The sequence below is a fragment of the Canis lupus genome, chromosome 14 (assembly GCF_011100685.1).
Source record: "Canis lupus familiaris isolate Mischka breed German Shepherd chromosome 14, alternate assembly UU_Cfam_GSD_1.0, whole genome shotgun sequence".
NCBI classification, from domain to species: Eukaryota; Metazoa; Chordata; class Mammalia; order Carnivora; family Canidae; genus Canis; species Canis lupus.
In genome coordinates this window covers 39,764,438-39,785,974 of record NC_049235.1, presented here as the reverse complement: position 1 = coordinate 39,785,974, position 21,537 = coordinate 39,764,438, and positions in this window count along the sequence as shown.

The window sequence follows — 21,537 nt, the reverse complement described above, 5'->3', positions numbered from 1 at the left end:
ACTTAAGAGCCTCTGTCCATTACTCTCACCTCGTGATTGCTGCTCCATGTTATGGGAAGTCATTACGTTGTCAGTCAATGCCAGGTAGCTACCCACACCAGAATCCTCTCGTATTCCAACTAAGCTCCTTTCCTTTCCTAAAATGTTTACCTGATAGCTCAATTCATCTTCAGAATGATAGATCTTTTACAAAACCTATGGAGTTGGGGCACCTGGGTGGCTCAGTGGTTGAGAGTCTGCCTTCAGCTCAGGCCATAATCCCAGGGTCCTGGGATCAAGTCCCACATCAGGCTTCCAGCAGGGAGCCTGCTTCTCCCTCTACCTATGTCTCTGCCTCTCTGTGTGTCTCTCATGAATAAATAAATAAAATCTTAAAAAAAAAAAAGCTACAGAGTTACCCCAGGAGGGTGAAAAAAAGGACTTATCCTCAAGGAACAGAGATTTGCAACAAGGGTGGTGGGAAGAACCCTGGCCCTGAAGTCGGGAGACAACTTAGGCCTGGTTGCATCCTTTAGAAGCCAAGATGCTGGGCAAAGCATATATGTGCTGTGACCCTCGGTTCCTTATCTTCCTATTAAGTGGAGGGCAATGAATGATGTCTGCCCTCACTCAGCTAATAAAATACTGGGGAAACAGAGCCTATTACTGTATTTAGATAAGAGTTTGGAATAGTTAGTATTGATTCATCATCTGACAAAAATAAAGCCAGAATAACTTTTTCTTTGTGAATAATGCCCTTTTTGTCTTCAAAGGACCACTTTTCTTTCTAATTGAAAGTTACTATTTCTTTTAAAATATTTAATATCCACATTGAGGTTATTCTTTCTGATCTTTTTTAATCTGCTTTCCTTCTTAGCTTTTGTCTGTTAATGTAGGAGAGAGTAAAGGGCTTATTTCGTGGTTTAAATTTTGAAACTGGTGGTGAATTTCTTGAAATCCTATTGTGTGCTTAAAATCATCTTCCTGGCCAGGGAGGATACAGAAGCAGTATCGGGGGGCTCTGCCCACAAAGACATTATAATCTAATTAGTTGCTGAAGATAATTTATGTTGTTATATTTTGCATGCAATTACAAAAACAAAACAAAAGAATTATTAAAGGTCAAGCTGTAGTTGAAATTCATGTGTTTCAGAGCATAGAACAATGGAGAACTCACCTAAGACAGGAACAGCAGGGGGAAATGTGAGTTCTGTGTGAGCCCTGAAGGGCAGGCAGGATTTGCAGGCAAGAAGGGAGAGGTAGGGTCTAGACTGAGAAGTCTAGACAGTGGTTAGGCACTGTGACCTTGGAGCAATGAGAAAAGTAGCCAGATTGAGTGGATAGAAAACATTGGAGAATCAAAGGAAATAAGGTTGAGTCAGATTATGAAAGGTTCAGAAGGTTAGCTCCTTTGAACAAATGCCTTTTGATCATTTAAGTTACGTGGGGTCACGCGTAACTCACTGCAATGGGTAGAAGACAAATAAGATGGTCTTTCTGGTTCAGGACACTAGAATTCTGAGACAGAGGACTAAGTCTCCTGACAAATGAGTATTTGCACCCAATGATCTGGGGGAGGCAAGGAGCCTCCTGGAGAAACCCAAACAAACAAATCAATAAACCTCATTTCTATTTATAACTGAGAAGCGAGGGCATTGGAAGCCAGATTGAAGGGAAGGGTGGACAGATGGCAGAAAAGAACTTACTGTGTAGGCTGGGGTCTGGTAGGGCAAGCCAGTCCATGAGGAGGGCCAGTAGTGATCCTGGATAACCAGCGGAGCCTGGTACCTGGAGCCACCTGGCCCAATTGACCTGATGGTGTCCACGTACCTCTGTAGGAACTAAGAGGAGGACCGCAAGACATTCCTTTAACACCACAGCACTCAGGCTGTAATGCTCTGAGACCCTACTCTTACTGTACTGTAATGGAAGAAGCATTTTCACTTCTGAGAAACCACCAAGCAGTCATAGCACCTGTGGAAACTGATCCTATCCATGGGGCAGGTCAGTCTTTCCATATCTGCACTTAAGCAAAGGAAGAAGGTTCTGTGGAGCAGGCCACAAGTAGCCATGTGGTGGAGGCAGCAAAGGCCATAAATATTATGGTTGATTAGCTATATTACCAAAAATATGTACTTTATCCCCTCCTGCCACAACCTCCATGCAGAGTGTAGCTCCCCACTCCTTGACTTTAGGCATGGCCAAGTGAATGGTTTTGACCAAGAAGCATTAGATGGGACACAAACTAAAGCTTAAAATGTCCTTGTGTGGTGAGACTTGCCCTCTTGTGTTTCTGCCACCACTCTGAGAAAACTATGTCCCAATTAACCCCTTGGTCCAAGTCGGAGCAGATCCAGACCCACAGGATGAAGCAGAGCCAACTGCATCCAGTCTGCAGATCCTTGAGACTAGACAGCATAATATAATTCACACAAACTGGAAATCCAAATCACACAAATCTCAGAATATGACATTCCACAAACAGACTGTCTTTGACAACCGTAGTGAATGCACCTTTCAATAAACAATAACCCTATTGCGTTATTCACAACAAAGAACTATGAAGAAGGGCCCATGCAGACTTTTGTTTTGTTTTTTTTTTTCCCATTGAAAGCAGTGGTTTACCTCCAGCTTTGACTACAATAAGGTACAAAGGTGAACAAAACCTAAAACCTGTCCAGGCTAAAGCTGGGTTTTACAGTGGCAGCTTTTGGAACTCAGACCATTCTTTTTTTTTTTTTTTTTTTTTTAAGATTTTATTTATTTATTTATTTAGGAGAGAGAGAGAAAGTGGGGAGGAGGGGTAGAGAGAGAGAAGGAGAGAGAATCTCAAGCAGACTCCCCGCTGAGTGTGGAGCCAGACGCTGGGCTCCATCTCAGGACCCTGAGATCATGATCTGAGTTGAAATCAAGAGTCAAACATTTAACCAACTGAGCCCCCCAGATGCCCCTGTAATTCACACCATTCTTTTTTCATTCAGTGCATCATTTCTTTTTTTTTTCTTTTTTTTCTTTTTATTTTTTATTTTTTTATTTTTTTATTTTTTTTAAATTTTTTATTTATTTATGATAGTCAGAGAGAGAGAGAGGCAGAGCCACAGGCAGAGGGAGAAGCAGGCTCCATGCACCGGGAGCCCGACGTGGGATTCGATCCCGGGTCTCCAGGATCGCGCCCTGGGCCAAAGGCAGGCGCCAAACCGCTGCGCCACCCAGGGATCCCCTTTTTATTTTTTATTTTGAAATAACTTGAGACTTAAAAAAAGTTGCAAAAGTAGTACAGCTAGGTCCCATATTTCCTTCACCCAGTGCTAACATTTATTTGGATTTCATCAGTTTTTCTACCAATGTCCTTTTTCTCTTCTAGAATCCAATCCAGAATCCCACAGTGTTTTGTCTCCTTAGTCCCCTCAAATCCATGATAACTCATTAGTCTTTTGAAGTGAATTATTTAAAAGTGAATCACACTTTTTAAGATTGCTGGTCAGTTACTTTTCAGAATGGATTTGTCTGATGTTTTCTCATTGAGGTTATGCATTTTTAGTAAGAATATCATCAAAACAATGTTGGCTCCCTCTCAGTGCATCATGAGGGTAGGGGAGTGGAAGGAATTCATTACTTGAGCACTTGGTGAAGGGAATATCTTCTGGGTTTCACCATTGTAAAGTTACTTTTTTTTTCCATTGGGATTAATAAAATCTTGAGAATGGTACTTTAAGACTATACAAATATCCTGTTTCTCCTCAAACCTTCACCTATGATTCTAGCATCCATTGGTGGATCTTACTTGCAACATTATTACCCTGGCATTTGCCAAATGGTAAGTAGCTCAACCACCTGAAGCTAGAAGGGAAGCAGCTAATGAATCATCCCTTTGCCTCCCAACCTCAACCCAACCAATAATGAGATTTGAATTAAGTGTGCAAAGGGGTAAGGAGGTCCAGTTCCTGAAACTAAGGAGTCTCAGCCACAATTTCTGGGCTGCTTTGCAGAGTCGACTGAACAGCAATTGACAGATCTTGCTCAGAAGGCAAAGAGGAGAACAACCAGGGAGCACAGCCAACTTCCATGCTAATCAAGGTGAATAAAGCCATGACATAGAACAGAACACCACAGGACTCTGTTTAACACAACCAGGAACTCAACTTATTCAGCCAACTACCTTGTTTTCTATTTGTAATTAGAGTCACAAAGAAGCAGCTTCCTTGTGTGTCGCCCACAAGCAGAGCCCCAGACAACATCCTCATTTTCAATACTTCTTCCCCTTTATCTCACTCTGCCTGATGCCTAATAAGCTGATTGCTATTTACTTTGGACCAACAGCTAATCTGTTAATGATTGATTTTGAATTTTTACAGTCATTTGTCTCTGGCAGGACCTGAGACTGCAAAAGGCAATCCTCTCCTACCTGATGAATTGGCTTTTTCTTAGAAAGAAAAGAAAGAAAAGAAGAGAGGAGAAAAGAAAAGGAAAGGAAAGAAGAGAAGAGAAGAGAAGAGAGATTGATTTAAGTAAAAAGTCTTCATGGTTGCATTCTGCTGACCAACAATTGATATTTAATGAGATATTTCAATGCAAAAGAAGAAACGGTGACTTTCTCTAAAATTCATCTGCCTTTGAAATGATCAGCAAATAATAAAAGTGGATGTTTTGCTAATGGTGGCATGGGGTAAAGACCCTCTTCCATATGAAGTAAATTGTAATTGTACTATAAATTTACAGAGCCTAAAATTCTTAATTAACAAAATTTATGCTCATTGCCCAACTAGAATGGACTAGCTAAACTAATGCTATTACTGTCTTTTAAAAAGATCTAAATTGCACACCATATGATATATGTATTTTTTGCAGGATTTATGCAGAAAAGTGAATTTTGCTTTCTACACACAGACACACAAAAACTGTTGAATAGACAATGGTTATTTTAATTGGTACCACACAGCAGTGCTCTGCAATCTAATCAGTGCTTCTAAAAATAAAACCATGGATCACCACGTTCTGGAAAGTAGAACAAACCCGGCACATGAGAGTACTGCCATTTCCAAACACTGCTTCTTCCAGAAAGTTAAGCCTGCCTCAGAGACACCATCCCTAATTTTGTAAATAAGAATGACCCCCAAGGCTAGCATTCCCATCAACTATTTATTAAAACGCACCCCAAGACCTCTCATCTCAAAATGGAATTAAACTCATCCAAGTGTCTCTGAAAAATGAGAGTGATTTAAAATGTGAACCAGCACTAGCACAAAACGAAAAGGAAGGACCCTGGTACAAAGTGGTCTTTTGGTATGTCTAAGTGGTGGCGGGTCTTCCTGGAGAGCCAGTGTTATAAATTAGCAGATTAGACATTTTTGCAGAGCCTCTAAAAGGAAAGGCTAAACTGTTTGAGGGATAAAAGCCCTAATCTTATTAATATTTTAGATCCTGCAAGACATTGAGGCTCCATCTGCTGTCAGCACCACCTGAGAAAGAATTGAGGCAGCTGAGGGGCAGAAACCACGGCCCCCCAAGTGGTCTGCTGACCTTCCTGAGAGGTAGATATCATGTGACAGCAATTGCCTATCTCAGCAGACACGCTGGAAACGGGAGAAAGTGTTAAATATAACCAGGTAGACAGTGATGAATTGACATACTGAAAAATCGAACACTTCAGTAATCAGCCTAAGGATCTGATATCAACAACATTTTTCAGTTTTGTCCAAATTCATTGAAAGGTATACTTTAGCAAGTTCACTTCTCATTGGTAAGACCTTTCATCTTTATGCTGCTTTTCTGATTGGATTCTGTGTCATCATTGGTTTGGGTGACTCTGTGCAGGAAGCAGACAGACTGTTTACCTGGAGAGAAGAAGGACTGGAAGGAGCACAAATATAAATGAGTTTTACTCCAACATTAATTAAAAAACTATTAAATATCTATCAAAGTGGTTATTTAGAAAGAATTATTAAAGCCATGGTATATGAAAACGCATCAGGTACTGTGTTCTAACAGCACAGTAAACCTGAAATATTGAAATATTGCCCTCTATTTTACAGTAGGAAGCTTCTATAACTATAATTCTAATCACAAAACTCTAATTAATGTCTACATGGCCTCAGATAACTTCATTAAATATTTGGAATATTTATATTATCCAAAGACAATCCCTATCCATTAGAATAAGGAAATCCTTTAAAATAACTTTTTAAAATGCTAGTGATATGCTTTTCTTTTTATGAGATACATAAGTCATACAATTTATTCTAAGGTTTCATGCATCTCTACAGCAGCATTGCAAAAATTCTTTAACTAAAACCACTTTTGTCCCTGGTATAGACAGATCATGGCTTTCAGCTGAGGTCACTCCCTCCTTTGAGATTTAAATAAATAAACTGGCTCAAGTATTCACCCCACATCCTGAGAGAAGTCAGATGTTCTCCCCCAGATTTCTGAGAATTCTGGAGAACTTAGAGTTTCCTAGTCACTTCTCTCTCCAGTGATTTCTCTGGGCCGGATTCTTGATCTCACTGTCGCTCACTTCTATGACTGCCCCATGCCAACTGAGAATTTGAAGGTAACCCCTTTTACTTGATTTCTGTAACAGTATTTGTGTGGAGCAGACTCTTTATGCCCTTAAAAGTCTGTCATCAGGTCCATCACGTGCCACCATCTTGCTTTGTCTCTTAGTCTCTCTCCCCTCCTCTTTCTCCTCTGCTCTCCCCCATCACAATACCCATAAACTTCTCTCACAGAGCAATGTTCTCCCCTCTTCTGTAGCTCCAGACCGGTCAGGCTATCTCTGGAGGCCTTATCTTCTTAGCCAAATGCTTCCATTAAGGTGGTAGACAGTCTCCTCCCTGAAAGGAATCCCTGCCTAGCTCTTAAAATAATGGCACTTTCCTCTGGGCTGTTCACATATTACAAGAAAGCTCTGACTCATTCCAGCAAACATTCGGGAAAAGAAACACAAAGGACAACTAATTTTGTGATAAGTACCATAAAAAAGCATGAAAGGTCTACAATAGATAGGAATGTTGAATCACAATTTGGAGTCACCAGAACTTGGAGGCAGAACTTTGAGGAGATTCTGCTTTCAAATTCACCCTGAAAGGGTCAATGAAAAGATTGATTTGTAGACATCCAGAGAGCCATGTGGAGCTAGAGATGAACCTCCATGTCAGTATCTTCCTAAGGCCCTAAGCTCCTGGCTTTTCTCAGAAACTTCCACCATTTATGGTGTTCTGTGTGTGACTGATTTCCTCTTGCAAACTATGCTGGAACCCAAGATGAGGTAATGCTTTGCTGTATGGATAGGTAGAAAGAATTTCAGAAACCGACAAGAAGTCAATTGCTTTCCCTTTACTCTCAGCTTGAATATAGGATACAAAGCATCTCTCCAAAACCTATAAGCTTCAGGCCACTCAAAACTATCTGGAGAATAACGTGTGACTTACATGCCCGTGTTAGATCAACAGCCGTAGCAGAGTATTAAAGTCCTAGATCCATGAAGACAAACAGAGGATGACTCAATTTGTTGGCAAATTCAGACATATCCTAACCCCAGCAGGATAATTCATGTAGAATTTTACTTTAAAATTGGTTTATTCAATGAATTTTTTTCTGGCTTTCTGGAAAAGTAATGATAATTTCTAAACAGATGACAAAAGTAAGTCAACTAGGTTCAAGCATAAAAACTAATTTTTATCTTAGTTTAATGCTGGAAGTGTATATTCAATGTTTACTGTGTTTAATTCAGTGGGAGGCAAGAGTGAGAATGCCATCACTATTATTGGAATTAAAATCATTGCAAACTGCTTGAGAGGTAATTGAGTAGTTAATTTTATTAAAATCTATTGCATCCAATGTCACCCAGGTATAATATGACTGCCCTGAGACATGCTGAACAAAATTTGCCCAGGCACTGAGGAAAATGTTACATTTCAAGGGACCCAGAAAGAAAGTGACTTGTAATTGGTCAAACACTGTCTTTTAAGTCACAATAGATATGATTTGATCTATTCATATTGAATTCATATAGTCAATATATGATAATAGCAAACATTTTTATAATACTCTCTGTAAACCAAGCACTGCTGTAAGAACTTTATATATACTAATTTACATATTCATCACCACAACACTATAAGATAGGTACTACTATTTCCATTTTACAGATGGGGAAACCAAGAAATGGAGAGATAATATAACTCACCTCCATCACACAGATAACAAACAGCCAAACAGCATTGTATACAGGTGGTCTGGCTGCCCAGTCTTTTACACTTGGCTTCTGTGCCCTAAACACCTTCCACAAAATGTGCACCTATAGCTGACCCTAAGCAACTTTCACAATAGCAGCACCAGAAGCAAGAGCTGGCTTCTTATAGTCTGATTACCACTAAGTATCTAAGCTTTGAAGACACATGAAAAACACAAATCCAACCTAACTGCAAGGAGGGCAATGGCCAAGTTAAGAGAATTTGCATTACAAGGTATGCAAGGTATTATAGAAGGTACTGCTGCGTTAATTCCAAATGCATATAGTGCCTTCAACCACAAATCATTAAGTGTGTCGGGTATAGGTTCCAGGGACCTGCTTCAATAAACCAATAAATATTATTTGCCTATGAGGCTTCACATGCCAGAATATTAAAAATAATTCAACACATTCCTATACTCCTACTTGGACTATTCATTTCCTTTGCAAACCATTTCTCCCTTGAAAATACCAGAGTAAATACTAGACTGGCCAAGTGAAGTAGTGTGTGCTTTGAATTAATTGAGGATGCATTAGTGAAATTATACTGCAGCAAGAACAGTGGGTCCCAATCTCTAACCTTATCCGTGAGACACTGCAACACTGTAAAATATATCTTACTCTACTTCATCTTGCATTTAAGCACCTCCTTTGACATAGCCAGTTGGTAACTCTAACCATATCTGTACTTAAATCAGGAAGCTAGGTAGGGTACGTTCCTCTCTCAACATGCAATTCTCCACTTATTATTGCAACCCTTAATTTGCATATAACATAAACACTTATTTGTGCACTTGTTTAATTAATTTTTTGCTTAATCGTTCTTTTTTTTTCCTAAGCCTCCAAAGACTTAAGTATATCCAACACAGTTGGCTGCCCTCTGTTCTTCCTTTTTGGCAAAGGACAGAATCTGTTTAGATATCTACCGCTCCCACACGTAACTCAGGATTAATACTAACTGATCCAAGCCAGTGATTGGTGTAGGTGTGTAAGGGAGCAAATGCCAACTGAAGGGGTTCTGGGCTTCTATATGAAAGGATATACAAGGAAGAGAGAGGCTCTCTCCATTTCTATTGGATGTTAATGCGTCCAGATATGGTGCCTGGAATGGTAGCAGCCATTTATGACTATGACATCAGCTAGCCTGAAAATGACAGAACAGAAAGATGAGAAGGAGCTGGCCAGGCATGATGTTAGGGAGCTATCAAATTAACCAACCACCGAACCTCTCTACTTTCAAACTTCTAGTTGTATGAAATAATAGATGTCGTCACTGATTTAGCAAGTTGAGTCAGGGTTTTCTGTTGCTCAGAGCTTAAACTCTCTGAAAGGAGACAGCAGAAAACATGACTATATAATTCACTTTAATTAATTTGTTCAACGTGTACTAATTGAACATCCACTAGCCCCAAGCGCTGTTCTAAAACTTGGGGATAGACCAATAAATAAAATAGATAAATCCCTGCCTTTATAAACATATGTTCTAGTGGGAAATTCCCTTTGTGTGAGGCATCATACACTTAGCACAGCACAAAGCGGGAAAAGAGAAGGCATCTAACCCTGGAAGGACGGGAGGAAAGTTGCACTTATTATACAGCAGAACACTTTTCAAAGACTATCTTGTTTAGTCGCTGGGGTTAGTATTATGGCCCCATTTTGCAGAGGAAGACACTGGGGCTCAGAGATCATAAGTGGCAGAGTCAGAATAAAAATCCCAATCTTCAACATCAGCCCTGACACTCGTTTGGCTCTGGTGCTATATGAAGCCTGCAGGGTAGTGAGTGGGTTAACAGTAGGAGCAGGATTACAGACCCACCAGATCCTGGTGTGCTGGCATGGATACACATCTCCTATGTGGTCTCACACCAACACAGGGCCATTGTGTGCCCTGTGGGAATTGTAAACAGGACAAGGCAGTAAAATTCAGGACAACCCCAAACAGATGGACATCTGGCAATTGTGAGATAAGCACTCAGAGATTTTGATGAGTTGGTGACAGTGTAGGAAGGAGGGGAGATGAGTGTTTTGAAGGGTCTGAGATTTCCTGGTCTGTCAGCTCCAAGCCAGGCTGCCCTTCAGGGGATGTGGACCACAAACAGTTCCTGGATCACAGGCATACAAAAAGCAGGAGTTCACGTGAGAGCTGTATGTTTTGCAATAATAATGCATAAAGGAACCCTTCCCAAACTTCTGCTTGGGGTGCTGTTTAGTGACATAATGATGGTAGCTTCCATTTATTGAGCATTTAATACATGCCAGGCAATGTGCAAAGTCCTTTCTCTGTAGAATCGTATTACAAAATTAATCCTTTCATTTTTACAGATGAGGAAACCAAAGCACAGAACATTTTAGTAATTTTAGTAATTGCTAAACAGGAGGCAGATCTGGGATGTGAATCAAGTCTGTCTTTTGACTATTGTCCTATCTTTCCTGCTGTGAGGGTTTATGGAGATTTTGAGACCCTGTGTGCTTGCATTCTCCACTCTGATTTAGGACAGTGCTTCTCAGCCTATGCAAAGTGAAGAAGTGGTTTGTTTGCTTGTTTTGTGCAATCTGTCATGGACTGACACAGAGTTCTAATATGCCTATAGATTCCCACCACACCAGACTCAGAACCCAACCTGCTCAATATCCTGTAAGATAATCCTCTGACTGCTTCTTGGATGGTGTAGCAATCTCAAATCCCTATGAAATGTTAAGATCTAAACACTTCCTCTCAATTTATGTACTTTTCTCATTGTAAACCTGTAGCAAACAGCTCATAGACATGCACTGGTCCACAGACCACTCTTGGAACAGCAGTGATATAGGACACTTTACCTGCAGTCCCATAATCCTGAAAAGGCAAGAGGCCCACTTAACAATGATTAGTGTTTGTATGTACAGGTGTATCTCAGAGAAGGGAAGCCCAACGTTAAAAAATCCAAATGAAAAGGAGGAAAAAAAGAAAGGAAACAAAGACATTTATAAAAAGATAGTTCACAGACATAAGAGCATCTTTCATATTATAAACCAATAAGATGCAATTGTCTACCAGTAGAAGAATAAAACAATAATTCTGGTGAAGCCATTCATTGGAATAGTACATGGTCATTGGAGGAACAGATACAACATTAAATAGAAAACAAGAGTAAAATATACCCAGTATAATTCCATCTCTAACATATCAAAATCTGCTATCAATAAAGGACTCTAGTGGTGACTGGGTGGTACAATCAGTAAACATCTGACTCTTGGTTTCATCTCAGGTCATGATCTCAGGATTGTGGGATCAAACCCCATATCAGGCGCTATACATGGCAGAGTCTGCTTGGGATTCTCTCTTCCTCTGCCCCTCTCCCCTACATGCTTGTGTGTTCTCTCTCTCTCAAATAAATAAATCTTTTTTTTTAAAAAAAGGACTCTATAAACTATTTGGCTTTTAATTATAATTTGGAAGATGATAATTTTTTTCCTCACCATACTTATTAATTAATATATCCTTAACTTACTTTAAGAAAACTATTATAAATTCATTATCACTAACGTATAAATGACTAATAACTCATAATATTTTCCAAGGAGCATTTGCCTTTTCACGAGAGACAGTTAGCAAAAAGGGACTAATTGTCACATTTCAATCAGCTATGCCTTAGGAATATTACTTTGAAATCAGGCAACTGAAGAGGCTGACTGGAATCTCTGATGTATATGGTGTGTGGCTCCTAGGTTTGATCCCAGCTCTTCTCCTTCCAAATGAAAAAGCAAGAGTCCTTGACTACACCAACAAACTATGAGACCAAAATATAGATGGCAGCCTTGGTCACTCACTTAGGAGGTATATATAGGGAGGCTTTTTAATTATTTAGGATTTAAAACTCATCTACTGCCCAAAAGAATTTAAAAACACTGGATGAAAATATAAATGATTCAATTAGGAGCACCTGGCTGGCTCCTAATTGAATGGACTTTTGGAAGAGTGGACTTTTGATCTCAGAGTTCTAAGTTAAAGCCCCACATTGAGAGTAGAGATTACTTAAATAAATAAAACTTTTAAAACTATTTAAACAATTCAATTCAATAAAACACAATAAAAACAGTTTATAATGTCTGAAAAATAGAAATAAAGATAGTGAACAATGAATTTAGTTTACATTTTCTTCCTAGAACACAGTATTATTTCTTACTCAACAAAAATGTATTGATTGTATCTTTCATAGCACTTCCCACAGCAGATGTTTAAAATGAACAAATTTAATCAAAGTGCATCAACTTCAAGGTTTAACCATTTCCTCCTAAGAAACTTGTGGAAATCAGTATATAAATCATGAAGTATTTGGCAAATTCCAAAGCAATAGTATATTCTAATTGTTTTATTTTTCCACTTAGCTATTTAAAGCATCTCAGACCTGAAATACATTACGTACATTAAGTGTTATCGCTTTATAATGTATTTAGAACTCAACAGACTCCCTTTCCCCTAACCTCACCATCAGATGATCCACATAGGTTGAATTTGGTGTCAGGTAAATTAAAAGTGTTATTTTATTATCCAAAGTAATTGTTTCAGTATTAACAGGCCATTATGCTGAATTGGTTATGCTGGTGATTATGCCATTAAGAATGTGGGGCTAACTATTGGTTTAGCTGAATGCCCATATTTGTGAAAGCCTTCTTTAAGCTTTCCTATAGATGGCAAATCATTCTTAACTGGGTATTCCAAATGGTCTGTGTACCTCAGATGTATTTTTCTAAGCCATTAACACATTGAAGCACCTCCCTCAATTCCCCAAGCAACCATTAATTAATGGTGTAAGAAGAAAGAATCAGGCCTCCCATTGCGATGCGGCTGGGACCAGACCTGCAGCAATGATCCTGCTCAGAATGAGACAGTCATTGGATGAGATCTCTTATTCATATCCAATATGTTGTCACGGGTGTTAGAAGAGAAGGGTGTTAGAACAGTGTTTTATTAAGAGCATTTTCTAAAAATCTGCTGAGTATGGGTATGTTTTTGAGAGCTTCAAGGTATCTCAAACTTGTAAGGAATTTTGAAATGAACCCCTTAATCTGGCCCTCAAACAGTCCCCGTATCCGAGGACTCACTAAGTGCTAAGCCCTGTATTAGGTTAATTAAGGTATCGTCACTGATGCTCACAAATTCTTGCCAGTTTCCTGTTTCACAGATGGGGTTCTAAAGAAGCTTAGAAAGCAAATCTACCCAAAGCCTCATGGCAACCTTGAAGTTATATGAAAGGTCCACTTGGTAGGCTTCTATTACATAGCGACTCCCTAAAACATCACAATCCAGCTCCTAGCTTACAGTCTCTGCCAGAGGATAGCACACACCTAAGAACCATATGATTAATCATAAAACCAGGGGCACTGGGTGGCTCAGTTGGCTGAGCATCTGTCTTCAGCTCAGGTCATGATTCTGGAGTCCTGGGATGAAGCCCACATTGGGCTGCCTGCTCCACAGGCAGACTGCTTCTCCCTCTCTCTCTGCTTGCAGCTTGCCCTGCTTGTGTGTGCGCTCCGTCAAATAAAATATTTTTTAAAAAATCATAAAACCAACAGAACCCACAAAAACACCCAGAAACAACCATTGTGAGAAACAGGCAAAAAATCTGTGTTACACATTCACACAGAGGGACATTCTCACCTAAGACTCAGAATTGTGAAAAAAACAATTCTTCTCCCAAATTAGTCTGTATATAAAATGCAGTTCTAATGAAAATCCTAAAAGGATCATCTTTGAACCTTTGAAAAATGATTCTAAAATCTGTCTGGAAGACTAAACATTCATATAGCCAGGAAAATTCTAAAAATGAATAGTAATGAGATATTAAAACTGTGGTCCTGGCACAGAAATGCACAGAGTGATCAAATGACCACAGTAGAGCCCAGAAAGTATATATGGACGTTTAGTACATAATAAAAGCAGCATTTTATATCAGTGGGAATAAGATAAATTATTCAAGAAACTATCTTGAAAAAACTAGCTAGCCATTTGGAAAAAATAAATAGAGCTGGATCCCAGCCTCATTCTTTAAACTGAGTTAAATTCCAGAGGGATCAACAATTTAAATGTAAAAATTGGAACTGTAAAAGTAATATGGGAAAAAGGAATAAAGATTTTTATTATCTAGGAAAAATGGCAGTCTTTCTTATCATAAGTCAAAGGCCAGAAGTGAAAAGGGAAAACCCGATACATTTTATTTCATTTAAAAATATAAAATCTCTGTAATTAAAAAAAGGCAAATGACAAACAGAAAAATATTTGCAACAAACATGATTTGCAAAGTTAATATCACTAAAGAGTGTATAAAATACTTTCTTCTTTATATTTTCCAAAAAAACTGTTTTTTTACGATGAACATATACCATTTCTCAACCAAGAAAAATAATAAAGTTGTTTTTTATTTTTAAAATGAACTACTTGTTTAACCATGCCTGTTTCCTCCAGCATATGACTTCCAATATTTAAAGGAACGGATCACTTTAGAACAGACCCTTGCAACCCTAACCACAGGAGGTTGCATTAAAGTTGGAATCACTTTAAGGATCACCTGGGAAGGGACGCCTGAGTGGCTCAGTGGTTGGGTGTCTGCCTTTGGCTCAGGGCGTGATCTTGGAGTCCCAGGATGGAGTCCCACATCAGGCTCCCCACGAAGAGCCTGCTTCTCCCTCTGCCTGCGTCTCTGCCTCTCTCTCTGTGTGTCTTTTATAAATAAATAAATAAAAGCTTTTTTTAAAAAATCACCTGGAAGGTTTTATTGCTGATTTCAGAGGTAAAGAAATTTACCCTTAAAATTAAACAAGCATCTTGATGTGTCTCACCTGTTGATCTCATCTTGAAAATTATCGTAGTAGCATCTCCAATCACAGACCATTTTAACCTGTGAAAAAGTATATGGAAGAGACCCTCTTGAATTCAGCAAGAGATGAAGATCCAGTGCTTCTTAAAGCAGCTCCATTGGCCATTGAAGAATTGCTTTCTCTGTCTCCTAGCTTTGGTGGCCTCTTAAGATCTGATGTTAAAATGTTGGTGCCAAATAAAACTTATTATCCAGGTTCTATCCTCAAGATCTCTTACATTTCATGCCAGGAAACCAATTCTGGGTATGACACTGTATTTACAGCTCTATGATGTGAAGTATGGGCTCTGTCCTCTGCAGTTAAATGACCATTGTAGGAATTCAATCTTCTGTGTATGGTCCGAATTTCATTTACTGAAGATGCCATATATGTCTCCTAAGATGAAAAAAAAATTTGGATTCCTTATTGGAACTTTCCTGCTTCATCTTGACAATCTGTTTTTTCATATATTTGGAATGGCTTTTGCAAGTTTTTATTGGCTCCTCATTCCTTCCTCAGTTTTAACTTCAGTGATAGGTGCTTCACAGGCTTTAAGTGTTGTGACACTACTACAGTTCACAAGGTATCACAAGGTGTGATTTACTCAAATCTATTTTGTTGGTACAGAAGCTCAAGATTTCAAGTCAATTGATGACATGTCTAGATTTAAATGAGGTTTACTTTGAGAGATCTTTCTATAATTAGGTTATTCAAAAGACACAGTGGCCTTAGAAATTGATCATTGGTTCTAATTTTTTTTTCTCTCCTTTTTCAAGTTTTAGTGACACGCCGTTAGGTCCTACCATATTTAAGCTTGCAGTCATTTCTCTCTTCATACATAGGTATTATCATACTAGGCAAAAACAATTCTGGTATCTTTCTATATTGTATCTAACATTGAGTCTCTCCTTCTTATTCATCATTTGATTAGTTCCTATTGACCACCTAGCTATGGTCTAGTTACTTTGTTAGATCATAAGCACATTAAAATTGTTTTAACCTGGGAGTAAATCATTATGAAAGACTGTTGTCTGAACAAAGATTGCATGTCCCCAAAGTCCCAGCGGTGATTACTGATTGCCGCCTATTCACCTACACAGTAAGAGTTCTCTCTTCATACTCTCAACAATCTCGTGCTTCTGTTTGATATCTGAGAAAATTAGAAATTTATTCTCATCACCCAGGCTTTGTTCCATGACAATGAAAATATCAAATTTGGTTTTGTCAGGAGTCCCTCTTGGAGGTCACTGCCAAGGATTCCACATAGGAGGTGATCTCATGGGAAACTACGTTGGAAATCCCCAACATCAACATGTGGGGCAGATGGTTCAATGCTATGAGGTTTCAGCAGAACCTCTCAGACCTCTTGCTTTCATTTGTAAAATTCAAGACACTGAACAGGGACCAGTAGGGCTGATAGGACATCTTTCTTCAATAATTCAATCATTTCATCTAACTACCTAATCTTAGGCTAGTCACTGATCACAAGAGATGTTATTGTGCCACTTGTTTGGTCCTATGGGAAGTCTGCTTGTGTTTGTTTTTTTCTAGATAGCCTCAAATACAACGTGGAAAACCCTGAGCCTAAAAATTAGGGGAATTACATAAAGTTCATCTGGAAGTCAGCACAGACTTAAAACCAAGTCTCTCATTCTTTTGGGCAAGATGAGCTGGCTAATAATTCTCAAAGAGTAACTGATGTCAGCTTAGAGGGAGGTCTCTAACCAAAAGGCCACAGGGCTCTCTCTGTCTTTATTTTTTTTTTTTTTTTTTTTTTTTTTTTTTTTTTTTACACCCATCAGATTTTTTTATTTTTTATTTTTTATTTTTTATTGGTGTTCAATTTACTAACATACAGAATAACACCCAGTGCCCGTCACCCATTCACTCCCACCCCCCGCCCTCCTCCCCTTCTACCACCCCTAGTTCGTTTCCCAGAGTTAGCAGTCTTTACGTTCTGTCTCCCTTTCTGATATTTCCCACACATTTCTTCTCCCTTCCCTTATTTTCCCTTTCACTATTATTTATATTCCCCAAATGAATGAGAACATATAATGTTTGTCCTTCTCCGACTTACTTCACTCAGCATAATACCCTCCAGTTCCATCCACGTTGAAGCAAATGGTGGGTATTTGTCATTTCTAATAGCTGAGTAATATTCCATTGTATACATAAACCACATCTTCTTTATCCATTCATCTTTCGTTGGACACCGAGGCTCCTTCCACAGTTTGGCTATAGTGGCCATTGCTGCTAGAAACATCGGGGTGCAAGTGTCCCGGCGTTTCATTGCATTTGTATCTTTGGGGTAAATCCCCAACAGTGCAATTGCTGGGTCGTAGGGCAGGTATATTTTTAACTGTTTGAGGAACCTCCACACAGTTTTCCAGAGTGGCTGCACCAGTTCACATTCCCACCAACAGTGTAAGAGGGTTCCCTTTTCTCCGCATCCTCTCCAACATTTGTGGTTTCCTGTCTTGTTAATTTTCCCCATTCTCACTGGTGTGAGGTGGTATCTCATTGTAGTTTTGATTTGTATTTCCCTGATGGCAAGTGATGCAGAGCATTTTCTCATATGCATGTTGGCCATGTCTATGTCTTCCTCTGTGAGATTTCTGTTCATGTCTTTTGCCCATTTCATGATTGGATTGTTTGTTTCTTTGGTGTTGAGTTTAATAAGTTCTTTATAGATCTTGGAAACTAGCCCTTTATCTGATATGTCATTTGCAAATATCTTCTCCCATTCTGTAGGTTGTCTTTGAGTTTTGTTGACTGTATTCTTTGCTGCGCAAAAGCTTCTTATCTTGATGAAGTCCCAATAGTTCATTTTTGCTTTTGTTTCTTTTGCCTTTGTGGATGTATCTTGCAAGAAGTTACTATGGCCGAGTTCAAAAAGGGTGTTGCCTGTGTTCTTCTCTAGGATTTTGATGGAATCTTGTCTCACATTTAGATCTTTCATCCATTTTGAGTTTATCTTTGTGTATGGTGAAAGAGAGTGGTCTAGTTTCATTCTTCTGCATGTGGATGTCCAATTTTCCCAGCACCATTTATTGAAGAGACTGTCTTTCTTCCAATGGATAGTCTTTCCTCCTTTATCGAATATTAGTTGCCCATAAAGTTCAGGGTCCACTTCTGGATTCTCTATTCTGTTCCACTGATCTATGTGTCTGTTTTTGTGCCAGTACCACACTGTCTTGATGACCACAGCTTTGTAGTACAACCTGAAATCTGGCATTGTGATGCCCCCAGATATGGTTTTCTTTTTTAAAATTCCCCTGGCTATTCGGGGTCTTTTCTGATTCCACACAAATCTTAAAATAATTTGTTCTAACTCTCTGAAGAAAGTCCATGGTATTTTGATAGGGATTGCATTAAACGTGTATATTGCCCTGGGTAACATTGACATTTTCACAATATTAATTCTGCCAATCCATGAGCATGGAATATTTTTCCATCTCTTTGTGTCTTCCTCAATTTCTTTCAGAAGTGTTCTATAGTTTTGAGGGTATAGATCCTTTACATCTTTGGTGAGGTTTATTCCTAGGTATCTTATGCTTTTGGGTGCAATTGTAAATGGGATTGACTCCTTAATTTCTCTTTCTTCAGTCTCATTGTTAGTGTATAGAAATGCCACTGACTTCTGGGCATTGATTTTGTATCCTGCCACGCTACCGAATTGCTGTATGAGTTCTAGCAATCTTGGGGTGGAGTCTTTTGGGTTTTCTATGTAGAGTATCATGTCATCAGCGAAGAGAGAGAGTTTGACTTCTTCTTTGCCAATTTGAATGCCTTTAATGTCTTTTTGTTGTCTGATTGCTGAGGCTAGGACTTCCAGTACTATGTTGAATAGCAGTGGTGAGAGTGGACATCCCTGTCTTGTTCCTGATCTTAGGGGAAAGGCTCCCAGTGCTTCCCCATTGAGAATGATATTTGCTGTGGGCTTTTCATAGATGGCTTTTAAGATGTCGAGGAATGTTCCCTCTATCCCTACACTCTGAAGAGTTTTAATCAGGAATGGATGCTGTATTTTGTCAAATGCTTTCTCTGCATCCAATGAGAGGATCATATGGTTCTTGGTTTTTCTCTTGCTGATATGATGAATCACATTGATTGTTTTACGGGTGTTGAACCAGCCTTGTGTCCCAGGGATAAATCCTACTTGGTCATGGTGAATAATTTTCTTAATGTACTGTTGGATCCTATTGGCCAGTATCTTGTTGAGAATTTTTGCATCCATGTTCATCAGGGATATTGGTCTGTAATTCTCCTTTTTGGCGGGGTCTTTGTCTGGCTTTGGAATTAAGGTGATGCTGGCTTCATAGAACGAATTTGGAAGTACTCCATCTCTTTCTATCTTTCCAAACAGCTTTAGGAGAATAGGTATGATTTCTTCTTTAAACGTTTTGTAAAATTCTCCTGGGAAGCCATCTGGCCCTGGACTCTTGTGTCTTGGGAGGTTTTTGATGACTGCTTCAATTTCCTCCCTGGTTATTGGCCTGTTCAGGTTTTCTATTTCTTCCTGTTCCAGTTTTGGTAGTTTGTGGCTTTCCAGGAATGCGTCCATTTCTTCTAGATTGCCTAATTTATTGGCGTATAGCTGTTCATAATATGTTTTTAAAATCGTTTGTATTTCCTTGGTGTTGGTAGTGATCTCTCCTTTCTCATTCATGATTTTATTAATTTGAGTCTTCTCTCTCTTCTTTTTAATAAGGCTGGCTAATGGTTTATCTATCTTATTAATTCTTTCAAAGAACCAACTCCTGGTTCTGTTGATCTGTTCCACAGTTCTTCTGGTCTCGATTTCGTTGAGTTCTGCTCGAATCTTTATTAACTCCCTTCTTCTCTTGGGTGTAGGATCTATTTGCTGTTTTTTCTCTAGCTCCTTTATGTGTAAGGTTAGCTTTTGTATTTGAGTTCTTTCCAGTTTTTGAATGGATGCTTGTATTGCGATGTATTTCCCCCTTAGGACTGCTTTTGCTGCATCCCAAAGATTTTGAACGGTTGTATCTTCATTCTCATTAGTTTCCATGAATCTTTTTAATTCTTCCTTAATTTCCTGGTTGACCCTTTTATCTTTTAGCAGGATGGTCCTTAACCTCCACGTGTTTGAGGTCCTTCCAAACTTCTTGTTGTGATTTAGTTCTAATTTCAAGGCATTATGGTCCGAGAATATGCAGGGGACAATCCCAATCTTTTGGTATCGGTTCAGACCCGATTTGTGACCCAATATGTGGTCTATTCTGGAGAAAGTTCCATGTGCGCTTGAGAAGAATGTGTATTCAGTTGAGTTTGGATGTAAAGTTCTGTAGATATCTGTGAAATCCATCTGGTCCAGTGTATCATTTAAAGCTCTCGTTTCTTTGGAGATGTTTTGCTTAGAAGACCTATCGAGTATAGAAAGAGCTAGATTGAAGTCACCAAGTATAAGTGTATTATTATCTAAGTATTTCTTCACTTTGGTTAATAATTGATTTATATATTTGGCAGCTCCCACATTCGGAGCATATATATTGAGGATTGTTAAGTCCTCTTGTTGAATAGATCCTTTAAGTATGATATAGTGTCCCTCTTCATCTCTCACTACAGTCTTTGGGGTAAATTTTAGTTTATCTGATATAAGGATGGCTACCCCTGCTTTCTTTTGAGGACCATTCGAATGGTAAATGGTTCTCCAACCTTTTATTTTCAGGCTGTAGGTGTCCTTCTGTCTAAAATGAGTCTCTTGTAGACAGCAAATAGATGGGTCCTGCTTTTTTATCCAGTCTGAAACCCTGCGCCTTTTGATGGGGTCATTAAGCCCGTTCACATTCAGAGTTACTATTGAGAGATATGAGTTTAGTGTCATCATGATATCTATTCAGTCTTTGTTTTTGTGGACTGTTCCACTGAACTTCTTCTTAAAGGGGAATTTTAAGAGGCCCCCTTAAAATTTCTTGCAGAGCTGGTTTGGAGGTCACATATTCTTTTAGTTGCTGCCTGTCTTGGAAGCTCTTTATCTCTCCTTCCATTTTGAATGAGAGCCTTGCTGGATAAAGTATTCTTGGTTGCATGTTCTTTTCATTTAGGACCCTGAATATATCTTGCCAGCCCTTTCTGGCCTGCCAGGTCTCTGTGGAGAGGTCTGCTGTTACCCTAATACTCCTCCCCATAAAAGTCAGGGATTTCTTGTCTCTTGCTGCTTTAAGGATCTTCTCTTTATCTTTGGAATTTGCAAGCTTCACAATTAAATGTCGAGGTGTTGAACGGTTTTTATTGATTTTAGGGGGGGATCTCTCTATTTCCTGGATCTGAATGCCTGTTTCCCTTCCCAGATTAGGAAAGTTTTCAGCTAGAATTTGTTCAAATACATATTCTGGCCCTCTGTCCCTTTCGGCGCCCTCGGGAACCCCAATTAAACGTAGGTTTTTCTTCCTCAGGCTGTCGTTTATTTCCCTTAATCTATCTTCTTGGTCTTTTAATTGTTTGTCTCTTTTTTCCTCAGTTTCCCT